Source organism: Amphiura filiformis, chromosome 12 (genome assembly GCF_039555335.1).
Source record: "Amphiura filiformis chromosome 12, Afil_fr2py, whole genome shotgun sequence".
Lineage (NCBI taxonomy): Eukaryota > Metazoa > Echinodermata > Ophiuroidea > Amphilepidida > Amphiuridae > Amphiura > Amphiura filiformis.
Window position 1 is genome coordinate 43,415,012 of NC_092639.1, and position 14,068 is coordinate 43,429,079.

Here is a 14,068-nt window from a genome sequence, read left to right on the forward strand (position 1 = left end):
CATGTTTTGTAATAACAAGAAGACTTAGATGTATTATATGATGTTATTGTAACATATAGCTTTATGTCTTGCAGCAAACTTAAGAAAACAATATGATGATGTTTAAAATGAAACTATATTACTTTTTAACTATATTACTTTTTAAAAATAGGTATTTCCGGAGTTTTTTTCTCTGGCTTATCTGCATATTTTTGTCATGTTTCCATGGTAAATTCTGTGGTAATTTCATATTAGTGCTAGTGTGCGATGCGTGGTTCTACTTTCCCTGTTTATTAATATATTAATAATAACGATTAAGCATCATCAATTTAAATTTCGTGCGCTAGTTTGTAACGTTTGGGTGTTTTTAAGTTCCAGTGTACGTTGTGTAATTAGCCGCTTCCTTTGGTTATACAAGTATTTGCTTTTATTTCTTTTATATTAGGTTAACAAACATCAGAAGATAACAATGGCGCGACCTTGCCTGGCTGTTTTGGTAGCAGTATTCTTCGTGTTAGCGATCCAAACAGATGCATTCCCTGTAAAAATACAGATACAAAAGCGGGGATGCCAGATATACTGGGTAACGTCGTATACAAATGGTAAGAAACCAATTCCGTTACTGATTAGCAATTCTCACCAGTTTTAATAAGACAATAATGATCGACACACACCAAGAATGAGAAAATTTAAATTCTCACCATTTTGGCCGTTTCTCATCAAAATGTCCGTTTTCTCATCGTAAACGTCCTCTATTGTATCAATTTCATTATTATTATACAATAATTATAATGAGTTTGAAGTAGTTTACTTATTAAACAAAGATGTTATGAGGATTTTGTAATTTCCAAAGTACGACTTTCAAGAATTTTAGATAGATAGATTTCTTTAAAACAAAGAATAATGATAAATTATCCAAAAAGTGAGTTTATGATTCCAATTAACTTTAATTAAATATTGATTTTTGTAATTAACGAACGCATGAGACATGGTATAGCGCAAAGCACCGGAAGTCAACAACCTCCTCATTGTTTTTATAACAATATAGATGGCAATGTCTTGTTCTTCCGAAATTACTTAGCAATGTAGATTTCTTAGTAATGAAGATAAACAGAGGACGGTGATTGTTTCTCTTCACCCACTTGTTCATCTTGAATATGATGAATAAGTAGATTCGTTTACTTTTGAGATTTCTGATTGGTTAAAAACTTATTTTGCGGGATGTTTTATTAATTTTAACTGTATATATTTTTGGACATTTCCTAGATCAAATGATTTCGGTATAATGTTAAGAACTACTTTTATAATATCTTAATCTGAAGAATAACAAATTACAGAACTATCTACATTTCACAACTATATGATACTAGTCTAATAAATCTATGTTTATACATAACGTTAAACGTAACACAACTTGTCTGCTTGAAGAAACAACTCTTGTTTCTGATGTATTCTGTCTCGATCAACACATTATATAAGTGTGAACTTGTCTTACAGCTTGGGTAAGTTATTTAAGTGTCTCAAAAATTATCTTCTTCTTCGTCACATACACATATCAAGGAGCTTGGGAATGATGGTGATGTTGTGATCAACCCGAACAAAAGCCTTGTTAAAATCAGTTACCACTACCCTCTGACTCTACATACTTTTAAAATTATCAGCATGCTCATGCAGGTCGTTGAACAGTTTTGAATTTGACAATGGAATCGGAACTATACCGGTGCGATATTTTTAAGCATTGTTATGAACTACTGAACAACAAACTGGATAGTGTAGAATTTGTTCAATTTTAACCACGTAGAGCATTTACTTATGTAGCTGGTTACAGGGGTGTAGCAAGAGCATCGGGGCCAAGGGGAAAAGGAACAGCCTAACAAAATTAATACAAAAATGTTTTTAAGTCGTTTTAAACATGTTATATTTTGGGATTTGGCCGGGGGGCACTTCAATTTGAAATGGATATAGGTGTAGGGCTGGCACTTTCGCACTAAGGGGCATTCGGTGAGAGCAAAATGTAAAAAATATGGGGTCATTGGGTGAGAGCATGATTTTTGGCATTCGGTGAGAGCAAAATCTACAAAATATGGGGTCATTGGGTGAGAGCATGACCTTTTTCCTTTTTTTAAATGGAATCTTTGAGTGAAAACCGAAAAAGCGCCACAGAAACCTCGAAAATTGAGTATCTAGTTCTAAATGGCTTCAAATTTCTTTGTTTGTTTTTTTCAAAATAAGTAACAAAATCAGTGATAAATGAAAGTTGCTGTTCAAATTGAACTTTGGGTGAGAGATCAAATGGAAAAATAGGGGGTCTTCGGGTGACAGAGCATGTGTTCGTAAAAAAAATATGGGTCTTTGGGTGACAGCGATGCTGAAAAGGGGGTTTTAACAGCCCTACATACTCGTCACCTCCAAAGTTGGAGTGCCCCCCCCCCCCCGGGGGGTTTTGCTTTATATAAATGTTGGGTTATAGAAAGGTCGTGGAAACATTTTAAAACGTTTTGTATGAAATAAGATAATTTCTCTGCCGATGGCGATGCGCTCTTTAAGCATGGTAAAGCCTGTTGTTTTTCAATATTCTGACTAAATGCTTAATATCGTACGGTTAATGCGCATTTTGTGCAGTAAACCAGTGATGATGTAAGGACATAGTTAGTCAATATTAAAGTATTATTCAGTGATTTGCTCATCCGGTTGATCGTAAAGCGCCTGTCACACGGGTGGTATTTTAGTAAATCCGTTGTTGTTCGTCAATGATCGTTTTATGTTCTTTTTATGTTCTGCTATCATCCGCCAAATGCGTTTCGTGTTAGGTGATGTTCGTTAAGTCCGTCGTCAAATTTTGTGCATGCACAAAACTTGAAACGGAGTGTACCGAATACACATGTTCGGTAACTTCGGTATTTATCCGATGTGTGTTCGTATGGTGCTGCATATTGCCGGAGTTTGTTCGCTCTCCTTTCGTTTATATGCTGCAGGTCTTCGGGAGTGTTCGCGGGTGCTGGCGAAGGATGGATTACTGGCGAACATAGGACGGATTCGCCGGTCACTTGCCTGACGTTGAACTAATACGCATCGGACAAGTATAGGACGCCTGCAGGGTTATTACTGGCCATAACGCATTGAGAAACGAACGGAAATCGGCCGAAACGGCCAGACCTGAGGAATACAGAATACATGCAGGATAATACAGAATATATGCAAGATACATACCGGGGGGGGACTGATAATGGTGAACCGTACACCGGGCAGAAAGCGATCACCCCATGAAAATGACGTAGGCCTTCCTGTGCCTACCTAGGTACGACACTAGGGGTATATCAAAGGGATTTTTTTTTTCGAAAAAAGGGATCATTCAGTGGTGGCTTCAAGAAAATGAGGTCATTAGATGTTGAAAATGGGATCATTAGATCATTAGCATGATTAGGTGTGGGAACGCTCAAAATTGGGTGTCATTAACAAAATAACTTTCTAGGCAAAAAGGTACACAATTTTACAATATTTAGCATTTTGAAGCTAAAATTGCTTTAAAATGGGCGCAAAGCGAGCAAAATATTTGCAGATTTGGTATCAATTTAACAAAGGGGGTCCTTAGGTGTAAGCTAAAAAGGGGGTCATTGGGCAGCAGATTTGCATAAAAAAGGAGGTATATTGACAGGCACATGACGCGTGTCAATATATGTGAGTTCCTCTCCCCCTCCCTTGATATTGCGAGAACTATAGAATAAAACAAAACTAACCATCCATTTTGATTTGCGCTTCGTCCGTTCAACGTTCAGTTTGTGTTCCTTACTCATTCGGTGAAACTCGGCTGATGATCGAATTGAACTGACTCGCTGCATGTTCGCTCATGTTCGTTCTTTGTTCGTTGCACTCGGCCCGTGTTCGTTGCAAATACGTTCCTGTGAGGCCTTCGCCCCCAAATATTCTTCCGAACTGGTGATTTCGCCACCGGATAGCATATTTTTGTATTCGGTGATGTACGTTGACCCAGTCCGTCTATAGTGTCACACTACACCGGATCGGTCTTCCGTACACATGGTACAAGAAACGGATGGTATTTTAACAAATCCGTTAGTGTTCGTTTTATGTTCTTCATATGACCTTCTATTATCCGCCAAATGCGTTTCGTGTTAGGTGATATTTGTTTAGTCCGTCGACACTCCGCTTTTAGTAGTGCTGACAAGTAGAAAAAGGGTGAAAGGAGAGAAAAAAAGAAAAGAAAGTGAGAAAAATTGTAGAGAGGAGAGAAGAGAAAAAGTTAAATTGCACGTAATTTAGTAGGCCCATGTAAGTAGTATTTGGGGAGGGGTACTTTCTGAAGGGTAAAGGACGCGATATTAAATTCCTCCCAGTTTTAGTGATTGACAAGAAAGAAAAAGAAGAGTAAAGGTTAAATTGCACGTTATTGAGTAGGCCCAGGATAGCAGTAAGCCGAAGTATAGGCATCTGATTATTATAGGCAGTGCTTAAAGGTGGGTCCTTGGCCCAAAAGCCTGTGAAAATTACTGCCGGCCCGTCGATATGCAGGGCCCGTGACATTTTGTCACCAAAGTCAGTATTTAAGACGGACTTGGGTCTATTACTGACTTTATAACATATCAATCCATGCATGCTTTACCTGAAATTACGAGTCTGAAGTCTTATATCTAAGTGTCAGTGGACCAGTGTAAAATTTTAAATTTTGCAAATTAAGTTCGGGCCTTTTTTGTTTTTTTGTTTAAGGCAATAATAGTGTAAAAATTATGCACCAAAAAACAATTTTCCAAATTTTCCATTTTTAAAAATAAATTTTTACACAATAGCACTAATAATGCAAATACAGTCCCCATGCAAATGGCTTCGATTGGACCTTCATTTTGAAAAATGGTCAAGTCTTCCTTTTTGCTCTTGCTTTGGACATCCACGTGTTATGTTTAAAACATTGTTTACATTATACAATAATGGTGAAAACTTTTCAATGGCTTCAATTAGGCTTTCGTTTCACCTATTTGTGGCTTTTTCAAACTAAAATAGTATCCAATAATAGTGCTAAAATTGATCCACTAATGGCTTCAATTTGGCCTTCATTGTCCAAAGGTTTCTCACCTCTATTGCCCCCGGACGCTGGTTGCCCTGATATGTAAGATTTGTAGCCCTTTTTTGTACTTTTTAGCCTATTTTTGAACACTTTCTTCAAAGTTTCCCCCTTAAGAGTTGTCTTTCCCCACTTGGTCCACCCTCTGAAAAAGTGCTTGCTACGCCATTGCCTCTGAGGGGCCTCAAACCCTCTCAAACACCCTCTCTTCCCCACTTTTCTGATAGGGTCGACGTCCCTGCTGGTGCCACATGGGACGGATTCGCCGGTCATTTATCGGACGTTGAACGATAGGGTATAAGATGCCTGCAAGATTATAGCGGTCACAACGGATAGAGAGATGAATGGTAATCGGAGCCCAAATCCGGTCATTTGTCGGACGTTAACCGATCGGATATAAGACGCCTGCAGGAGAATTAGCGGCCACAACGCATAGAGAGACGAACGAGAATCGGACCCCAAATCCCACCCAATCTCCTCCCGGACTGGTGATTTTTCCACCAGATAAAATATTTTTGTATACGGTGATGTTCGTTAACCCAGTCCGTCGTAGTGTGACAGAGCCATTAAATCATCAAACTTCAGATTTTGGCACCTCTGTTAGTGTCATAGATGTGCTAACATAGATGTGCTATAACACATTTTATATGGATCTGTTAGATAGTCCATTTTACTTCCAAACTTATGACATGTATAAACTACAGCATGCCTACGTATCGCGCAAAGTGGGCTCTCCCACATTGTGCACCTTTCAGTCTTGGTTTTGCTAAAATATTAGAATTCTATAATGTGCTGAGTAAAGTGTGCTATGCCACATTTTTACAACTTCTCTTGAAAATTTCTTAAATATTTCATGTGAGAAATTATCTAAACCTAAGTCATGCACAGAGAGTTAAATAAATAAGCCTGCTTCTTTTGTAAACATGGGAAGCTATGATGATTTTTAAACCTCATTTTCTCGAACTTGTGATTTAGAAATACTACCCTCCTTTAGCCTTACACCTTAAGCCATACGCCAATTGAATGTATGTTTCATTTTTCTTTTAGGGTACCCCGACCTACCCAGCGGCCAGACAGCCGAAAATTGTGATCTTGAAGTAGATAGTAACGAAGATTTTTACTGGTACTGTTGTGTCCAGACGTAAGTACATAATACAAATCAGTATTAGACTAGTCAATTTTATTAAAATAATGGCTACACCTGGACAGAATTGGAACACCAATGTTTTTACTTGATAGTGTCTCTAAACACTTTCCTGAACAACATATCAAAAAAGGAAGACGGTAAAAATTTTAATTTGCATACAACAAAAATGGCCGCTAATGCATGGCTCAAACTTAAATATTTTAGATATGGATACAAATTTCTCTCATTATTAAGGTTTAGAAAATGTATAGTGTGACTTATTAGTGTGACCTATCTCTGATGTACATGCAGTTCTGGAGTTATAGGCATAAAGGTCAAATTTCCACTTTACTTTCCCAATGCGTAAAAAATCGATTATGAGGGGAAGAATAGTTTGCCATATCTCAGGTGTTTCATTACCTGGGTAACAGGGCAAAAAAAGAGAAGCCCGTTGAATCATGATAATCTTGACTCTATTTGTGAGTAAAAAGTGGAAAGCTGTGCGAATTCAATCCTGTTTAAACATTGCTTTTATGTCAGGCGGTGTACATGTATTAGACTCTGAAGCTCCAAACTCCAAAATCCTCTTCTTTTCTCTTTTTCTTCTTTAGTAAAACCGAAAGATGCTAATAAAGTCAGACGCTTACACCGATTTTGACCATTACTATGTCCTCAGAATCTTACTCTACAGAGTTAAAGAGCCCAATTATTTTCACACATTTGGGCTCAAAATGTTAAAAACCTAGATTGTTATTCAAATGCTAATGCCCAAATTTTCAGCTCGAACGTTTTAAATTTCCTGCCAATCTACGTATGGATTTAGGACTGATCGTAGGGGACCATAAATTGCGTAAACGAGACTAATTGTGATCGATCGATCGTCTGCAAAAAAAAATGGCTGAGGAAGCATGTAAAAGGTTTGTTGAGGTAAACAGTAAAATATTGAATGATTTAGACAGTAAGAAAACGCAACAGATTACAGCAGGTGGAGTAAACATAATAAAAATATTTACAAGTTAGAAACATATAGACACGAATTTCGAGAGGAGTACCGTATGGGAAACAAGAATTGGCCGATACATTGAAAAAGTTCTATGCGCAAAGCAGACGCAAAGGAGACAAACAAGCCGGAACTTTATAAACATACGAGCTGGCTTGAATCGACACCTTAAAATCCTGTAATTGGCAATTGAAATGAGCGTTTCAAGTTATCAACCAACCAGAAGTGCTGTTAGATGACCCGTATAGTGTCCAGGGGGTTAAGCCACAGTCGTAACAGTAGCTCTATTTCTTTTCTGTTTCAGAACGCCACCGCCACCGCCATCGACAACGACAACGACAACGCCATGGGTGTATGATGATGAAGATTGATGTTTTATTCGAGATATAGATGGTCATCTCGTAGAGCGCCTGCATGTTAATAAGGCGACTGGTGTCTGGAACATACTTGAAATTAATATAACCTCTTTAAAATTTATTGAATATATTTTCAACCATTAAAATGATTAAAGGAGTATATTCCGATTGAAAACCTCCTCACCAATTTTCTCCATTATATTGGAAACTTATCGGTAGGCTGCCACATTATTTATCCATTGACTTTGTGTAATTTGAGTGCTGAAAGATGTTTTATTCGGATTTCCAAAATGCGCAAAAATTGCGTCGCTGTTTTGGCAAACTGTCGTATAACGAACAATGCCGTTTTGAGAAAATCGCTTTTAAAGTCTTTCCAATTTTTGAAGACCCACTAGAGAGCACCAAAGTAAAATATGTTTATTATTATCAAAGAATATAATCAATAATATATCTGTCTTTGTTCTCAACATAATACAAACTTTTTATTAATTCACTAATTAGAAGTAATTAATCTGCAAACTCACACGACAGTATGCCAAAATATGCACAATTTGACAACCTATGTATTAATATATGATACGCCATGTGATACGACAGTATGTTAAAACAATAGGAAATTGCAGTTACACGGTGGCCTATGGCGACTGTGATACGACTGTATGCCAAAACATAGAACAAAGATTTAGAGGGGAGGTGGTACATAAAAACCATGTCGTATCATACTAATTAGTGCCATATCTCATTAACTAATTACATTTAGGTCTCAAAACTTTGTGAATATAGAGTTTCATTCATAGATTTTGAAAGTTGTCATACGACGGTATGCCAAAGCAACGACGATTGGCTAAGCATTTTGTTATTCACAAGACAAAAGGGTACGGTGAAATCGGACCACCCTCCTTTAAAGTAATTAAACAATGAAGAATTATGAAGTCTGTGGTGGTGGAATTTAAAACAAACAAAGTGCAATAAAGCATGTAATCAGCTATAATTTGTCGTCTAAGTTTCAGGTGTTGTTTATTAATAATTATAACATACCGATTACAAATCAATTGTGTGCAAAGTTTAAACTAATGTAAAACACCTCTCTGAAAGCTGAATTTATAGTCGATCGGTTTAAGCGAATCGCGCGCATGCTCAGTAGAAGAATAAACTTCCTCCTTCTGTTAGCATACCGACCGGGGTAAGGGGTAAGTTGCCCCGTTGGTAGCGTACCGACCGGGGTAATCGGTAAGTTGCCCCTGGCTCGAAATACCGGGACTAAACTGACCAAAATATCTCGGTAGACGAATCCAATTTCACGCATTCCAACTCCTCAATGGCAGCCATAGCCGCGACGGGGACCCAGCTATCTCACCTAAAATGTGAAATGATGCGGCCTTGAAGGGTATTTTAAAATGCATTCTATCACCCGTGTTACACGTAGACAAAAGAATGATGACAGTTTACAACACAAAAGAATCAACATCGAATTTTAAGCGGGTTTAATCCAACCAATTGGGTACTCACAACACCTGTTTGGTGCATGCGGGGAACCAAATATGGCCGACCAAATCCATCCTGACCATGACTTGGCTCGTTGGATTCGTCTATAAACCCATAACTAATTTCTTATTTAATCCATTTTGTCATTGCAGTTGCAAGTATTCGCGCACTTTGCTCAAAGTTGTCCCCGGTAAACATGATAAAGCTATTTTAGTAGCGGATCAGCGAGATTATTTAAAAAATCTTACCCGCTAATGTGACTAGGTGGTCCCCGGCCCTGGTACGTCCCTGTGTAGTATGAATCATGTTAATACTCGAAAAAGGAACTACAAACGTGGTCGCAATTTCACAAATGTATGGATACATTACATACTATAATGGATACTAAATTCTGTTCCCCCCAAACAGGATTTAATTTCGGCAAATTTGTTGGCGCTAACGTTAATGTTGCGTCCATCCGACATAGCGCCGAAAAGCAAACAGTTTGATTCTGCAACATGCGTGTCTCATGACTTTGTTTTTTCCAAGCGCCATGTTCTTTTCAATGGCGACGGGTCCGCAACGATTACTTTCTTCGGAATTAAGAATGATTTACATCGCACTGGATTTTCAGTGACTTTGCCACAACGCTACCCTGACATTTTGGACCCCGTCGCGGCTCTCCACGCTTACTTAGACAGAACTGATTTGCATCGACCTGACAATGGTGCGGTTTTTCTAACACTACGACGCCCTTACCATGCATTGGGCGCATCTTCGGTCGCGAATATTTTGACTCAGGCCATTGCTCTGGCTGGTTTAGAGGGTCAGGGTTTTACAGCCAAATCATTTTGCCCCACTGGTGCCACATCGGCAATTAGTATGGGTACGGACCCGAACATTGTTCAAAAGATAGGCCGTTGGAAGTGCGCCGATATATTTTACAGACATTATGTACATTCAAGGGTCCCGGCATCATATACTACTAACTTTTTCCTAGAAAATTAATCAGTTCTCGGTGTGTCACGTTTTGATCATAATTATATGCATTTATTGAGGTTTTATGGCTTCTCCGGGATGAGGCGATGTTATTGTAATAAAATCCTGTTTACTAACAGATTTTGACTCGTACTTGTGTTCTCATTGTGACGTATGTTTGCATAAATAGCAGTCCGCTTACTAATATCAGAGCACAACTGGATTATGTTTTAATCAGGAAGAAGTGGAAAAATTGTGTAATTAATACACAAGCTTACAACTCTTTCGCAAGCACAGGTTCAGATCATAGGATAGTGACTGCAAACATCCGACTCAGTCTAAGAGCCAACAACAAATCACCTTCAAAGAGAGTGAAATATGATTGGGCCAAACTAGCAACAGACCCTGAACTTCAGGACAGGTATACTCTTACTGTTTTATCTGATGATAATTGTGCAGACCAAACACAAAAATATAATTACCTGATTCAGGCCAATAAGGAGGCTGCTGAAAAAGTAATGCCTAAACTACCAAAGAAGCAAAGAAAAGCACTTTGCTTTGACTCAAGAGTAGAACAAGCTAGACAACACCTAACAGAAGTCAACAAGAGACACGTCAAAGAGAATACCAAAGATACTCATTCAGAATTTGAGCAGAGCAAGGATGAACTAGACCAGGCATATGAAAGAGCAAATAGGGAGTTCATAGAGAACAAGTTGAAGGAATATGAAGAGGCCAATCTGAACCACAGACATAAACTAGCATGGGGTATCATCAATTGTGTTAGTGGTAGGAAAAAGGCAAGGAGTGGAAGACTAAAAGATGACAACAAAGAAGAAAGACTGAAGAAATGGCATGACCATTTCAAGAACCTACTAGGGAATCCACCACAAGTGACAATGGAAAATGAGGATATACCAACTATATTTCACGAACTACCCATCAGAACAGATGCTTTTGATATGGAGGAATACCAGAAAGCAAAGATGGCTATTAAGGAAGGCAAGAGTTATGGAGAAGATGGTATTCCACCAGAGGTGATCAAGAGATGCAATATTGACATAATCATACTTGATTTTTGCAATCAAGTACTACTAAACCGACAGAAACCTAACCAGTGGTCCATCTTGAACCTCATCCCAGTACCTAAGAGCGGCGATCTCAGCCTAACAGCCAACTACAGGGGAATCAGCCTAAGCTCAATAGTTGCTAAAACATTCAACAGGATGCTCTTGAACAGGATCAGACCACACCTTGATGATAAGCTCAGACAGAATCAATGTGGCTTTAGAGAAAAGAGATCGACCACTGAGCAGATTCTTGCCTTGAGAAGGATTATTGAGGGCATTGAAGAAAAGAACCTCTCTGCAGTGGTAACATTTATTGATTTCAAAAAAGCTTTCGATACCGTCCACAGAGGGAAAATGATCAAGATCTTGAAAGCTTATGGCATCCCAGATATCATCGTGAATGCAATTGAAGACACCTACCAGGGTACAGAGGCTAAAGTGACAACCCCAGATGGTGACACAGATGAATTTGAAATTTTAGCAGGTGTGTTACAAGGTGATACGCTGGCACCATATCTGTTCATCATCGTCCTAGACTATTGCCTCAGATCTGCAATAGACGGCAGGGAGGAGAGATTAGGCTTCACTATAAAACCTAGAAAAAGCCGACGAGTTGGTCCACTGAACATAACTGATCTTGACTTCGCAGACGACATTGCGCTACTATCTGATACTGCCAACCAAGCACAGGAACTGCTCAAAAACGTAGAAAACGCTGCACTTCGTGTGGGATTACACATGAATGCGAAGAAAACACAATTCATGGTGTATAACCATTCAACAGATGTTGAAATCCAAACCGAGGATGGCAGCTTCCTGGAAGAAGTAAAAGACTTCAAGTACTTGGGGTCGTGGGTCAGGAGTACTGGGCAAGACATCAGAGTAAGAAAGGCAATGGCATGGAAAGCTTGTAACAAACTCAATAATATTTGGAAATCGTCTCTACCCAGACACCTCAAAACACACCTATTCCAAGCTACTGTAGAAAGCGTCCTGCTGTATGGTTGTGAAACCTGGACCATTACCAAGAAAATTGGCAAAGCAATGGATGGCTGCTATACAAGAATGTTAAGATCAGCACTAAATGTAAGCTGGAAAATGCATATGACCAATAAGGAATTGTATGGGGACATTCCACCTGTGACCTCAAAAATCAGCACAAGACGGCTACGGTTTGCGGGACACTGTAAGAGAGCCAAAGGGAGGATTACATCAGATCTGGTAACATGGAAGCCCACCCAAGGAAAACGAACCAAAGGACGTCCCAAGAAGACCTTTGTGGACCTGCTTCAACAAGACACAGGATACACAGTGGCAGAAATTGAGACCAGCATGCAGGACAGGCGGTTATGGCGAGCCATCATTGATGTCCGACAGCAATAGTCGACGGAGTAAGAGTAAGTAAGAGTACTAATATCTGAGACTATTACATATTACGTAATAGAGGTGCAGTGACCATGCACCTCTATTACCGTTCTCGCTTTGTGCACATTCTTTGCTTACATAGTTATATATATATATATATATATTGCTCATATTCGTGGTGTCTTGCTCGAGTGAGGACAAAGTATGGACAAGGCGATGTTATTGTAATAAAATCTTGTTTACAAACAGATTTTGACTCGTACTTGATCCTGTGTCACAACCTGGGGTACCTTTGTGTTACATAGTAAAAAAATTAAATGGTTCAAACATTTTACCTACACATCTCATTTGAAGTGGTTCATCCTCCTGAGCATTTTGACACATTTTTTATGGAAATCGGTTAAAAAATGAGAGAGTGGGGGCAAAAACAATCACAAAGTAGGGAGGATGTAACCCCACCTCTTTTTTACACATTTACAATCATTTTGAGCAAGTATTGGTCTTTTAAATGAACTTCTGTATTTGGGTGATTCTCTGAAAAGGGTAACTTTTAAGTCCCGCGACTTTCGGCGCTCATAAAAGTTTTAAAAGCGGACTTTTTTTTTCTTTTTTGGCTTAGTCATGGACTTTTGTATGTATAAAAATAGTTAAGAACATCCAAGTGGGGAAAAATTAATTTCTTGGAGTCAAAAAAATCTTCAATATCTGACGACCCCCCTGAAAACCCCATGTCCCGATGTCACGCACCGAATTTGAGTGATTTTGTAGTATTTTTGTGAGCAAGGGTAGGAAGTGAAAATTACCACTGACTGGGGTAAATATCATGTCTAAGAAGGTTTAAATGCTTAAAACCACTTCTAAAGTCAATTTTATGGAATAATTCAAAAATTTGTGTCAAAAAATTGCTGTCCCTTGGTTTTGCATCATTGCCGTCACATTGGCATCAAAACGGCTGGAGGTGAAGACCAAATATTAGAGGTCAATAATTTGATCCTGTACGCTGCCTTTACAGACGACGAAAAACATCAACCCGGAATAGGTGCACATTGGCACTCTTTTCCTGCCAATTTTGAGGGTATCTTCAAGTATACATGCGCGTACCTTTATTCAACATCATCTCCAAACGTTTCTGATCAATTTGATATAAGTCTTATTGTTGAATTTTTCCGGAAAATAATGATGGTTGAATATGTCCCACAAGCTGTTGTGGTGATATGTAACACGTGGGTAAGCTTAACCCTGCTATTAATCGTAAGCAATGTCTGAACCATCATCTCCGCTACATCAGTTGGCGTCACATGTTGCCGTGGCGGAGATGATTCTCTATAGGAATTTGTGTAGAAATATCATCTCCGTCACATCACCATCATCTCCATCACATCACCGGATCTTGAGATACAGCGAAGTCCAGTTTAGTTTATCAGAAAATGCTTACCAATTCTAAACCTTTTCATCTGTATGAATTTCATTTACAAGTAGTGTGAAAACATTACTGAAATCAAATTTCTGTGACGGAGATGATTCTCTATAGGAATTTGTGTAGAAATATCATCTCCGTCACATCACTATCATCTCCATCACAGCATTGTCATCTCCATCACAATTGTTGTTGACCTTTATTTGACCTTTGACCCAGACAACATGGAATTTACTATT

At 38.7% G+C, this 14,068-nt stretch overlaps 1 long non-coding RNA gene across 1 annotated transcript; it reads left to right on the plus strand.

Moving 5' to 3' along the window:
- The first annotated feature begins 471 nt into the window (after positions 1–471).
- LOC140165379 (uncharacterized) lies at positions 472–7,612 on the plus strand. Its single transcript, XR_011860696.1, has 3 exons — positions 472–581; positions 6,101–6,194; positions 7,484–7,612. It is a non-coding gene; the product is annotated as an uncharacterized lncRNA (long non-coding RNA).
- The last annotated feature ends 6,456 nt before the right edge of the window (positions 7,613–14,068 follow it).